At 50.8% G+C, this 13489-nt stretch overlaps 1 long non-coding RNA gene across 1 annotated transcript; it reads left to right on the forward strand.

The window, feature by feature from the left end:
• Positions 1–5546: 5546 nt before the first annotated feature.
• LOC135965396 (uncharacterized) lies at positions 5547–9175 on the forward strand. The gene is made up of 3 exons (XR_010578290.1): positions 5547–5602; positions 6359–6469; positions 7975–9175. It is a non-coding gene; the product is annotated as an uncharacterized lncRNA (long non-coding RNA).
• The last annotated feature ends 4314 nt before the right edge of the window (positions 9176–13489 follow it).

Consider the following 13489-nt stretch of genomic DNA (forward strand, 5'->3'; position numbering starts at 1 on the left):
CATGAGAATGGGTTAGTTATCTTGGGACTGGGTTAGTTATCATGAGAGTGGGTTAGTTATCTCAGGAGTGGGTTAGTTATCATGGGAGTGGGCTCATTATCATGGGAGTGGGTTAGTTATTATGGCAGTGGGTTAGTTATGGGCTTGGGTTAATTATCTTTGGAGTGGGTTAGTTATCATGAGAATGGGTTAGTTATCTTGGGACTGGGTTAGTTATCATGAGAGTGGGTTAGTTATCTCAGGAGTGGGTTAGTTATCATGGGAGTGGGCTCATTATCATGGGAGTGGGTTAGTTATTATGGCAGTGGGTTAGTTATGGGCTTGGGTTAATTATCTTTGGAGTGGGTTAGTTATCATGAGAGTGGGTTAGTTATCTTGGGAGTGGGTTAGTTATCTTGGGAGTGGGTTCCTGATAAAAGACTGGGTTCAGTGCACACTCTCTTGCCCTTCTGCCTTCTTCCATGGGGTGTCACACGAAGAAGGCTCTCCCTAGATCCTGGCACCTTGCTATTGGACTTCCAGCCTCCAGAACTATGAGCCGAATAAACTTCCATTGTTTACAAATTACCCAGTCTCAGGTACTCTGTGATAACAGCACAAAATCACCTAATGTACTTTATTTATTTATTAAGACGGAGTCTGGCTCTGTCCCCCAGGCTGGAGTGCAGTGGCACGATCTTGGCTCACTGCAACATCCGCCTCCTGAATTCAAGCAATTCTCCTGTCTCAGCTTCCTGAGTAGCTGGGATTACAGATGCACGCCACCATGCTGGGCTAATTTTTGTATTTTTAGTAGAGACAAGGTTTCACCGTGTTGGCCAGGCTGGTCTCGAACTCCTGACCTCAAATGATCTGCCCACCTCGGTCTCCCAAAGTGCTGGGATTACAGGCATCAGCCACTGCAACCGGCCACTAATGTACTTTAACAAACACAACAAAAAATAGATATAGTCTTGCCATGTTATCCAGGCTCGAATGCAGTGACTACTCATGGGTGCAATCATAGCTCACTGCAGCCTCGAACTCCTGGGCTCAAATGATCCTCCTGCCTCAGCCTCCCAAGTAGCTGGGACTACAGGTGTGTGCTAACACACCGAGCTACCTAATATGCTTTTGCTGTCTTAGATCCCATGCAGGATCCCACAGGACATGGATTCATTGTCTCTCCTCAGGCTGCTCCTGGCTGTGAGAGTTTCTTAGGCTTTCCTTGTGTTTGATGACCTGGACAGTTTAAGGAGGATTGGTCAGGAATTTTGTAGATGTCCCTTGATTGCAATGTCTGGTGTTTTTCTCAGAGATAGACTGAGGTTTTGTGGAGGAAGACTGCAGAAGTAAGGGCCCTTCTCATCCCATCTTACAAGGCGATATGCCATCAACATGACTCCTCACTGCTGGTGTTGACCTTGGTCATCTGGCTGAGTTGTGCTTGTCAGTTTCTCCACTGCAGTGCTTCCCTTCCCATTCTGTATGTACAATTCAATGGAAGTCAGAGCCACCTTTGTCTATTAAAATTTTTTTTTCTTTTTTCTTTTTTTTTTAGATAGAGTCTTGCTCTATCACCCAGGCTGGAATGCAGTGGCTTGATCTCAGCTCACTGCAACCTCCACCTCCCAGGTTCAAGCGATTCTCCTGCCTCAGCCTCCCGAATTGCTGGGACTACAGGTGCGTGCCACCACGCCCGGCTAATTTTTGTATTTTTAGTAGAGACAGGGTTTCACCGTGTTGGGCCAGGCTGGTCTTGATCTCCTGACCTCGTGATTCACCCGCCTCAGCCTCCTAAAGTGCTGCGGGCATGAGCCACCATGCCCAGCCTATACCGTGCCCGGCCTATATAGGCAGGAGAATCGCTTGAACCCTGGAGGTGGAAGTTGCAGTGAGCTGAGATCTCACCACTGCAGTCCAGCCTGGGTGATAGAGCGATACTCTGTCTCAATAAATAAATAAAATTTTTATCTATATAAAACACCATGAAAAATTAATGTTATTCTATGCAGCCAATAGTTACTTAGATTTACCCACATATTTAAACATTTACTATCTTAGCCATTTTGAGGTAACATGAAGTACATTCTCATTGCTGGATGCTGATATAGTTTGGATGTTGTCCTCTTCAAATCTGAGGTTGAAATTTGATCCCCAGTGTTGGAGGTGGGGCCTGGTGGGAGGTGTTTGTATCATGAGGGTGGACCCCTCATGAACGGCTTGGTGCTTAATAGCGAGTTCTGCCTTTATTAGTTCCCGTGAAAGCTGGTTGTTAAAGACAGCCTGGCACTTCCTTCCCCCACTCCTCCCTCCTTCCTCTCTCCATGGGATGCCTGCTCCCTTTCCCCTTCTGCTATGAATGGAAGCTTCCTGAGGCCTCACCAGAAGCAGATGCTGGTGCCATGCTTCTTTGTAAGAGCCTGAATAACTCTGAGCCAAATAACCATCTTTTCTTTTCTTGTTGAGATGGAGTTTTGCTCTTGTTGCCCAGGCTGGCATGCAATGGCATGATCTCGGCTTACCGCAACCTCTGCCTTCCGGGTTCAAGTGATTCTCCTGCCTCAGCCTCCTGCGTAGCCAGGATTACAGGCATGCACCGCCAAGCCTGGCTAATTTTGTATGTTTAGTAGAGACAGGGTTTCTCCATGTTGGTCAGACTGGTCTCGAACTCCTGACCTCAGGTGATCTGCCCGCCTCAGTCTCCCAAAGTGCTGAGATTACAGGTGTGAGCCACTGCTCCTGGCTACCGTCTTTTCTTTATAAATTGTCCAACCTCCGGTATTCCTTTCTAGCAATGCAGCAAATTAAGACAGGTACCAGCCCCACCATCCATCTCCAGAACTGTCTTGGGCAGGACCTGTGGTCACCTCCACTGGCCTTTGTCATCAGCACCTACACGGTGGGCCTTGGATTGATGTCACTCTCTCCCTTTAGATTCCCCTCTTGGAAGGAAAGGTATCAAGGGCCTGCCCCCCTCTCTGCTCAGGATCCTCCAGACAGCTGGCCTCCAGGTCATCCCCCCGAGCCTGACCTCCGGCCACCTGGTGTCCTGCTGTGCCCCCAGGTTCCTCCTCTGTGGTCAGATGGTTTTCACTTCTCTGGCCTGAGTCAGGGGCTGGTGGGTGGGGCAGTGGCTCACACTGGGTTCACCTGTTAGAGTGCAGGGGTAGGGGTAGCTCCCCAAAAGGAGGGGCAACAAAGATGGACACACAGCAAAGCTGTGGGCGTGTCTGCCACAGGCCAGTGTCCCTGGATGCCTTGGGTGGGGTGGGGCTGAGGCAGGCAGCCTGGCAGGTCAGAATTTCTGAGGCCCTGGCCCTGGGCATCTGTCCCTAGAGATGCAGTGAGCACAGGCCTTCCTAGAAGGGGGGCTAGCCCACCAGAAGCCCAGACCTGGCCCCTGCCACTGGCCTGTCCTTCCTCAGCCCCTAGATCCAGCCAGATCCCCAGAGATGAGTGACCCTGATGACCAGCAAGGCTAGCCCCACCGTCCTTCATCTCCCTCCTCTCGCCCGGCCCAGCCTAGAGGAGAAGTGTGGTGTAAGCATAGCCGTGAACAGTCAGCTCCCCTGGGCTGAAGACACAGAAATGCTACTTCAGGGCCCAGGCAGCCCTGGTCTGCCCCATGTGGCTTCCAGGGGCACAGCCCTCAGCACAGAAGGCTGTAGGTGTGGCCTGCAGCAGGGGGTGGAGGCTGGGAAGGGCTTGGGGGATCCAGGGGATGGGTCAAGGCCTGTTCAGAGCCAGCCTGCAACCACCTGCTCCGAGTCAGCCCTCGGGCCCTGCTCTGCAATAGGTTCAGTTGCCCTGTGTTTGCCTTCCTGGCCCCAACCCAGGTAGGAGGATCCTGGCACACCTGCTGGCTGCAGGCTGCCCTTCCTCCTCCTCAGGTGAAGAGATGCCCACTCGGAGCTGTGCAGCTGGGAGCCAGGGTGAGCTGAGCCCCCACCTGCTGCCCCAGGGGGACCCTGCCACGTCTCTCTTAGCCTAACTTAGCTGTGCAACAACCTCCCACCTGCCCTGCACTGGCCGGCCCCTGGGCTCACTGGGGCCACCTTGTGGCTGCTCACAGCCACAACCCCACAAGTTGGGGCCTGAGTTCCACACCGCCTGCATTTGTCCTCTGTGGACTTTTGTCCTCTGTGCCACCTTCTTGGGTGGCACCCGCCACACGCTGTGCTGAGCTACTTCTAAACCCCACGGGGGGCCAGACGCACTGGCTCATGCATGTAATCCCAGCACTTTGGGAGACTGAGGCAGGCGGATCACCTGAGGTCAGGAGTTCGAGACCAGCCTGGCCAACATGGTGAAACTCCATCTCTACTAAAAATACAAAAAATTAGCCGGGCATGGTGGCGCACGCCTGTAATCCCAGCTACTCGGGAGGCTGAGGCAGGAGAATCACTTGAACTTGGGGGGTGGGAGGTTGCAGTGAGCCGAGATCGTGCCACTGCACTCCAGCCTGGGCTACAGAGCGAGACTCGGTTCCCCCCCCCAAAAAAAACTAAACCCTATGGGGGAAGATACACGTTTTCGTTTATAGGCTCTTCCCGTTTCACATGAGGAGCATCGCAGGACGCATCTGTTCCGACACGAAGGACACCAGGTCGCTGGGGGCAAAAAGAGGGATCCTGAGAAGCCGTCTGGGAAAGAGAGAACCGAAAGACAGTGACAGCAGTGACGATGGCTCACAACTCCTGTGTGCCAGGCACCGTTCTGGGCACTTTATACGAACCCGTGAAGAGAGTGGCTGTCAGCATGAGAGGAGCTCTGGGGACACGAGATGGCTCGCAATGGGGCTCCTTCCTCTACCTCCCCACAAAGCCTTTGGTAGACCCCACGGCCTTATATGCCTTCAGATGAGTTTGTGTGGAAGTGGAGTGTGGGGCATGCAGGCCTGAGAGCCGGGGCAAGGCCTGTCCCCTTGGGGTCACTTCACCCTCACAGGGATGCTGGAGCAGGCCTGGGATCCCCCCATCACGTGGAGGGAATAACCAGGGCTCCCAGAGCTGGAGCACAGTGCCCAGGCTGTGGCCGCAGCATGACCCAGGCCCTCTGGGGGCGTTTCTCCACCCGCCATGGCCCTCCCAGCCCCCCTTGCTTTCCAAGGCTGGCCCAAAGCCCCAGGCCTCTCAAGTCTCCTACATCCCCAGCCCCCTAAGGTCCCAAAGATTTCCCAAGGTCCCTTAGGCCTCTGGAGGTCCCCTAAGGCTCCCCAGGCCCCCAAGGCCCAAAAGATCCTCCAGAGACCCCTCAAAGCCTTCCCAGGCCCCTCAACGATCCCAAGGCCCCCCAGGCCCCTTAGGCCTTCCTAAAGCCCCACAAGGTCTCCTAGGTCCTCTAAATTCCCAAGACTCCCCAAGACCCTAGGTGGCCCTCAAGACCCCCAGACCTCCCTGCATCCTCAGCCCTCCAGGAGACCCTGTCAGCAGCTGCCTTCTGGGATGGTCAGGCGGAAGTCCCCGGGGGTGAATCAACCTGTTCAGCTCCTTGCTTCCTGACACCAGCTATTGGTCCTGGGCTGACCTATGGTATGGTGTCTTGGGATCACATGACCACCAGGCATCATCACATGGTGTCTAACATGGCTGCCTACAGCACCACCATAGGAGAGACGGAAGTGAGTTCTTCTGCAGCACCCCAGAGCCGGCCTGCAGTCAGGGAGGTCTCCCCAGAGGCATCCACGAAGCTGCCTGCCAACCTGGGTGCCCCAGGCATGGGCCCCTGTAAGCCTGCCCTAGGAGGAGAACAGTTTGTGTGACACAGGGGGCCGAGGCTGGGTCTGAATCTTTTTTTTTTTTTTTTTGAGACAGAGTCTCACTCTGTCACCCAGGCTGGAGTGCAGTGGTGCAATCTCATCTCACTGCAACCTCCGCCTCCCAGGTTCAAGCAATTCTCCTGCCTCAGCCTCCCTAGTAGCTGGGATTACAGGTGTTTTTTTAGTAGAGATGGGGTTTCTCCATATTGGGCAGGCTGGTCTGAACTCCTGACCTCAGGTGATTCACCTACCTCAGCCTCTCAAAGTGCTAGGATTACAAGTGTGAGCCACCGTGCCTGGCTGGGTTTGAGTCTTTAACACTTCCCCTCTGCTCCTGGAGCCCCTCCCATAGCCAGCCCTTGCTCACCAAGGGGGAACCAGCAGTCCCTTCCTCACCCCTACATACCCTTCCTGGGGGTTGGGGTCTCTCTCAGCAATACCAGTGCCATGATGCATCCCTCGTCCTCTCTGCTCCTTTCCCTCATCTGGAGGCCTAGGCCCAGTCATCCAGCCAGCCTCCACCCAGCTCCTCTCTCTGCACACAAAGACTGACCTCATCAAGCTGCACTCCTGAAACACACCAACAAACCAGAAACTCAGTCTCCCCTTTGCCCACAGGATGCCCACGGGCAAAACTGTCACCAAGAGGAGGAAGGAGGGGCCCAAACCAGCTCTGTCTCTGTGGAGAAAGAGCCTGCCTGCGGCTGGACCCTGGTTGTGTGGCTTCAGGTATGAGTCCCTTCCCCTTTTGGGCCCCAGTCCCCTCACTGCACACCTAGGGTGATGGCATGTCATGGCCCAGGGTTAGGAGCACAGACTGGAGAAGGACTCCCTGGGTTTGACTTCTGGCTCTGCTGCACACTGGCTGTGCGACTCTGAACAAGTAACCTAGCCTCTCTGTACCTGAATTTTCTTGTCTGTTAACAGGGATCAAACAGAATATACCATTGAGGTCGTTAAGAAGAGTCAGTAAATTAATGTTTATAAAGTATTTATTATTATTATTATTATTATTATTATTTTTATTTTTACATAGAGTCTCACTCTGTCACCCAGACTGGAGTGCAGTGGTGCAATCTTGGCTCACTGCAACCTCTGCCTCTCAGATTCAAGTTGAGTCTCATGCTTCAGCCTACTGAGTAGCTGGGATTACGGGCCCTGCCACCACACCCAGCTAATTTTTTATGTTTTTGGTAGAGACAGGGTTTCACCATGTTGGCCAGGCTGATCTCAAACTCCTGACCTCAAGTCATCCACACGCCTTGCCCTCCCAAAGTGCTGGGATTACAGGTATGAGCCACTGTGCCCAGCCAGGATGATTATTTTTTTTTTTCCTGCTGATTTGAGTTCCTTGTAGATCCTGGGTATTAGTCCTTTGTCAGATGCATAGTTTGCAAATATTTTCTCCCATTCTCTAAGCTGTCTGTTTACTTCCGCTGTGTAGAAGCTTTCTAGTTTAAGTAGGTCCTGAATATTTACTTTTGTTTTTGTTACATTTGCCTTTGGAGCCTTCGTCATAAATATTTAGCCTAGGCCAATGTTCATAAGAGTTTTTCCTAGCGTTCCTTCTAGAATTTTTATGATTTCAGGACTTAGATTTAAGTATTTAACCCATTATGAGTTAACTTTTGTATGAGAAATAGGGATCCAGTTCCATTCTTCTACATGTGGCTATCCAATTTTCCCAGCACCGTTTATTGAATAGAATGTCATTTCCCCAATTTATGTTTTTGTATACTTTGTGGAAGATCAGTTGGCTGTAAGTATTTGGCTTTATTTCTGGATTCTCTATTCTGTTCTATTGGTCTGTATATCTACCTTGATGCCAGTACATGATACCAGTAGACGCTTCCTTGATACTGTCTTGATAACTATATCCTTATAGTATAATTTGAAGTTGGGTAATGTGATGCCTCCAGATTTGTTTTTTGCTTAGGATTGCTTTGGCTATTCAGGTTCTTTTTTGATGCCATATGAATTTTAAGATTGCTTTTTCTAATTCTCTGAAGAATGACGTTGGTATTTTGGTTGGAATTGCGGTGACTCTGTAGATTGCTTTGGGTGGTATGGTCACTTTCAAAATATTGACTGTTCTAATCCATGAACATGGGATGTATTTCCATGTGTTTTTGTCATCTATGATTTCTTTCAGCAGTGTTTTATAGTTCTTTTTGTGGAGATCTCTCACCTCCTTGATTAAGTATATTCCTAAGCATTTTACTTTTTGTGTCTAGGTACTGTAAAAGGGATTGAGTTCAAACTCCTGACCTCAGATGATCCATCCGCCTCGGCCTCCCAAAACACTGGGATTACAGGCATGGACCAACCTGGTGAAACTCCATCTCTACTAAAAATACAAAAATTAGCCAGGCATGGTGGCGGGTGCCTGTAATCCCAGCTACTCAGGAGGCAGAGGCAGGAGAACTGCTGAACCTGGGAGGCAGAGGATGCAGTGAGCCGAGATCGTGCCATTGCACTCCAGCCTGGGCAACAGGAGTGAGACTCCACCTCAAAGGGAAAAAAAAAGGGATTGATGTATGGCAATGCTACTGATTTGTATACATTGATTTTGTAACTTGAGACTTTATTGAATTTATTTATCAAATCTAGGAGTCTTTTGGAGATTACTCATATCGTTGGCAAACAGAGATAGTAGAACTTCCTCTTTTCCAATTTGGATGCCCCTTCTTTCTTTCTCTGGCCTGATTTCTCTGACTAGGACTACCAGGCATTGCTGCCAGGTCCTCGCTAGGCCCTGAGTAGACAGTGATGAACCAAAGGAAAATACAACATACCTACAAGTAACCACATCCCACGGCAGCCTGGGGTCCAGGTTCAAAGGGTTGTTAGAGGCAGAATAGAACATTTATGCCTTGGGTGATTAGGGAAGGGTTCTTGAAGGAGAGGGTATTTAAGCTGGGCATGGGAGCCTGGGCTGGTAGTGACAGAGGCACAGCGCACAGAGACCCATGCAGCCCACTGATCAGCTGATTGATCTGCAAGAGACTGAACATGGGTGGGTGCCAAGTCAGCTGGCATCAAGAAGCTGAAACGACTTTATTATAGAGCTAAGAGCAGATTCTTGAGCCCACTTGGTTTGGTGCCCTGCACATTGCACCTGCCTGGCAACATGACCTAGGGGTGGCCATGGCACTGGCCATGCTGGGGGCCAGGGAGGGACAGGATGGGCTGGTGACCTCCCGACACAGCTCCTCTCACAAACCTCAGTGGATCCTGAGGTTGGAGGTCCTGACACCGACGTGACTCATGAAATAAGACCCTTGGAGGCTCGCCTGTCCCACCCTATGCAGTGCTTCTGAGTTGTCCCCTCTTTAGGCCTCCTGTTCCTGCTAAACCCTGAGGCCCTCAGAAGCCGCTGCTGAGAGCTGACCTGGGAGCCCAAGGCCTGCCTGGGCAGAGGCTGTGCCCAGGAGCCAGTGAGCTGCCTTGACTCCTGGGAAGGCAGCCAGCACCTGCACCAGCCTGCCCGGGCGCACCTCTTCCCTCCAGCCAACTCTGGTGCAGCTATCAAGACCCAGCCTGGCTATCACCTCCCATAAAAAGCCTCACTGACTCCTAGACTGGGCCAGGTCCTCCCATGGGGTCTCCAGTCTTGGGACTTCCCTCTGTTTCAGGGACAGAGAGCAAGGAATTACACGTAACAGAAAAAAAACAGCTCAGACCAGCTCAAACAGAAAAGGAAATCTATTAACTTCTGTAACCATTATGTCCAGGGTATCTTCAGGATACTTGGATCTAGGGCTCAAAGGGGGCCTTTCTTTATGTTGGTTCCATCTCATAGCGGTTCCAGACTAACATTCTCCCCTGTCTGCACCCCTGGGTGAACCAGAGATTTCCTCTGCCCAATGGTTCTACCAAAAGTTTCAGAACTGGACCTCACTGGCTGTGATTAACCTGGTCGAGGTCCCATGTCCATCCCTGAAGCGTGAAGGACTGGGGCTAGCTCTACCTGGGCCATGTGGCCTGAGAGCTGGAGAGGAGAAGCGGTATAGTTAGCAGTTGAAGGGGAAATGGAGTTGGCCAGGCAGTAGCATGGCTGTCCACCTCACTGTGGCTGGCTCCCCACCAGACTGCCTACTGCTCAGGCAGGGACAGTGTTTAAGCCCCATCTGTGCCCCAGCATTGCCCTGCATAAGGCAGCACAGGGCAAGGGCTCTAGCAGAGCAGCTTTGGTTAGGTTCCTCAGGGCCTTGCACATGCTGTTCCCTCTGCCTAGAACAGCCCTGCACTGCACCCCTACCCATTGCCTCCACTTAGTACCACCTCATCCAGGGATGTGGAATTCTAGGAATTCTGATTAGATGTACATTAGACTCACTCATTCTCTCCTCCCAGCCTTCTTACCTTTCTTTCATATTTTCTCTCTTCTCATCTTTCTGTGTTGCATCCTAGGAAATTTCTTCATATCTGTGTTCCAATTCATTGATTCTCTCTTCAGCTGTTTAATTCATAGTTTCAACATTTGCATTTTTTCACTTGTAAAAGTATATTTGGTTCCTTTTCAAATCTCTCTGGCCTTTGTTTCTCCAATAGACTCTTTTGCCTTTTTGATCACCTTCCTTATTCCATTAAATCTTCCTTAATTGGCTGGGTGCAGTGGCTCATGCCTGTAATCCCAGCACTTTGGGAGGCCGAGGCAGGCAGACCACCTGAGGTTGGGAGTTTGAGACCAGCCTGACCAACATGGAGAAACCCCATCTCTGCTAAAAATACAAAATTAGCTGGGAGTGGTGGTGCATGCCTGTAATCCCAGCTACTTGGGAGGCTGAGGCAGGTGAATCATTTGAACCCAGGAGGCAGAGGTTGCAGTGAGCCGAGATCATGCCATTGCACTCCAGCCTGGGCAACGAGAGCGAAACTCTGTCTCAAAAACAAACAAACAAAAACAAAAAACTTCCTTAATCAGCAGGCAGGTTTAGATGGAATTGCTTAGATGGAATAAGGAAGATGATCAAAAAGGAAAAAATTGGTAGATGAAGAGACTTCATCTATTTCTTTTCTTTTCCCTCCCTCCCTCCCTTCCTTCCTTTTATTTATTTATTTATTTTTTGACAAGATCTTTCTTACTCTGTCTCCCAGGCTAGAGTGCAGTGGCACTATCACAGCTCACTGCCGCCTAGACTTCCTGAGCTCAAGTGATCCTCCTACCTCAGCCTCCCGAGTAGCTGGGACTACAGGCATGCTCCACCACATCCACTAGTTTTTGCACATTTTTGTAGAGATGGGGTTTTGCCATGTTGCCCAGGCTGGTTATGAACTCCTGGGCTCAAGCAATCTGCCCATGTCGGCCTCCCAAAGTGCTAGGATTACAGTTGTGGAGCCACCACACCTGGCACTTTATTTATTTATTTATTTATTTATTTATTTATTTATTTATTTATATTTTGAGATGGAGTCTCGCTCTGTCGCCCAGGCTGGAGTGCAGTGGTGCCATCTTGGCTCACTGCAAGCTCCACCTCCCGGGTTTACACCACTCTCCTGCCTTAGCCTCCTGAGTAGCTGGGACTATAGGCACACACCACCATGCCCAGCTAATTTTTTGTATTTTTAGTAGAGATGGGGTTTCACCGTGTTAGCCAGGATGGTCTCGATCTCCTGACCTCGTGATCTGCCCACCTCGGCCTCCCAAAGTGCTGGGATTACAGGCGTGAGCCACCCTGGCTGGCACTTCATTTATTTCAAGCAGTTCTCAGAGGTCTAAATCAGTTTGTTATTTCTATTGAGTCTCACCTTATGGTGGCTTGTCTCTTTGGGTCTGATTGTGTGTGTGTGTGTGTGAGTTTGTATTTGGTTGTGCTTCATCTGTAGGAATCCTGAAGGCCTAAATTGGGATGCTTTCCTCCAGAAAGAATTTCTGATTGCTTCTACCAGTTTATCACTGACCAGAACCAATTTAATTTAATTTCTTGAGTGGGGATTTTCCTGTCTATGAGGATAATGTAAATTTAACTTCAGCATTGCAGGAGAGCAAATGGTTGCAAATCCTCCAGGGACATTATTATTGTTCTTAAATGTTTTCACCTGGAGCTCTGAAGCAGACACCCAGGTTTCCCAGAGGGATCCCTGTCCTGGCAGGCAGATTTGTTGGAAACACTCTCTCCTTAGGGGGGTAGCCACCTTTGAGGGTCTCAAGTCAGTGTAGGAGTCTTAGGTTCACTCCCCCCACCCACCACTCTGCATTTGGCATTACCTAAGGAAAATGCTTGTTGCTCATCTCTGGTTCCAGATAGTTTGCTTTATTTATTGTTTCTTTCTTTTGTGGAAGGAGGGCTTCCTTGTGATCTTGGCAGTGCAATAATGTTATGTCTGTAGACATTTACTTGCAATCAGATAGCGGATGGCATTTTAGGGTATCTGGTCACTATGCTGCCAGAAGTCAAGTTGACTCAGCTCATTCTGGGAGTTACATCCTTGGCTGCCAACATGGCTCTCATCTTGCTCCAGGGTAGTAATTTGGAGAGAATCAGAGTGTACATTTTCTGGCTAGGCCATGGAATGGGGCCTGGCCCCTGCTGCTTACTCCTCAGCTCTCATGCCTGTTTCCAAGCTTTGGGGCCCTGCAGCAGTCCCCCTTCCTGGTGACCTCATAGGTTCCTCTGAGGGGAGCCAGTGAGATGCTGCGACTCAGTGCAGCTGGAATGCATAGCAGCAACAATGAAGGGGCACCTGCGTGTGTGTGTGTGTGTGCTGGGGTGCACTGGGGTGTGTTGAGGGTGTTGGTGGTGGGAGGAGCCCTAGAATTGTTCAAGCCGGTCATCTGGATTGGACGTTACCTAGAAAACTCCCAGATTTCCTCTCCATTTTAGGAATCACAGATACAACCTAATGGGATGCTTTGCACATGGCCAAAGTGAACAGAAACATCTGAGTGCAACAGAAAGCAACCCCACATGCCCTCGGAGACAGGCCTAAGCTCTGCTTATCCTGAGGGCTCTCCAGCCCTCACATCCTCCTCCTCTCCTCTCAGGCACATTCAGACCCATGCTGTCCACATTCACTCATCCCCAGTCCAACCTTGATACCTGTGTCCCTGGTTGGGGGATCTGTCTCCCTAGTAGATGCCGCCCCTCTGAAGGTGGGTGGGTTCTGGTGCCGTGTGTTGTTCTGGGCAGACATCCTTTCAGGATGGAAAGCCGCCTTTTCCCGTGTCCTCTGTGGGCATCTGGTTCTGTGCTCAGCTGGTCTCCTCCCCAACCCCTGCTCCTCCCCAGCCACCCATGCTCTCAGATGCACAGCTGACCTTGTGCCTCCACAGCTGGAAATCCCCAGTGCCTGCAGTACGAAGACCAGACCCCTTAACCCACCTCTGCCTACCTCTGGCCTCATCTCCCACCCGCCTCTCCACCCCGGCGATTTCACCCCTCAGTATTATTAAATTGCTTATAGTCCCAAACCCTCCCCTGCCACGCAGACTCTGTTTGATTCCTCTCGGTCTTTGTATACGCTTTTCCCCTTGGCTGGAATTCCACATTCTTATCTGCCTGGTGAATCTTCAAAACCCAGTTACCCTGGACAGCTTTCACAGACAGCCCCCTTCACTGTCTGTCTAGAGTGACCTGTCCCTTGGTTTTGCTCCACAGTACTTGACCGAGTATGTGTGTATGTCTGTCTCCCCAGCACAGCAGACGGGGCTGACCAAGGGCGGGCCACACATTTCAAAATGAGGTGCCGAGTCCAGCACAGGGCTGGGCACAGGCGGGCCCCCAACAATGAAGCATGACCCAGATG

Source organism: Macaca fascicularis, chromosome 10 (genome assembly GCF_037993035.2).
Source record: "Macaca fascicularis isolate 582-1 chromosome 10, T2T-MFA8v1.1".
NCBI lineage: Eukaryota > Metazoa > Chordata > Mammalia > Primates > Cercopithecidae > Macaca > Macaca fascicularis.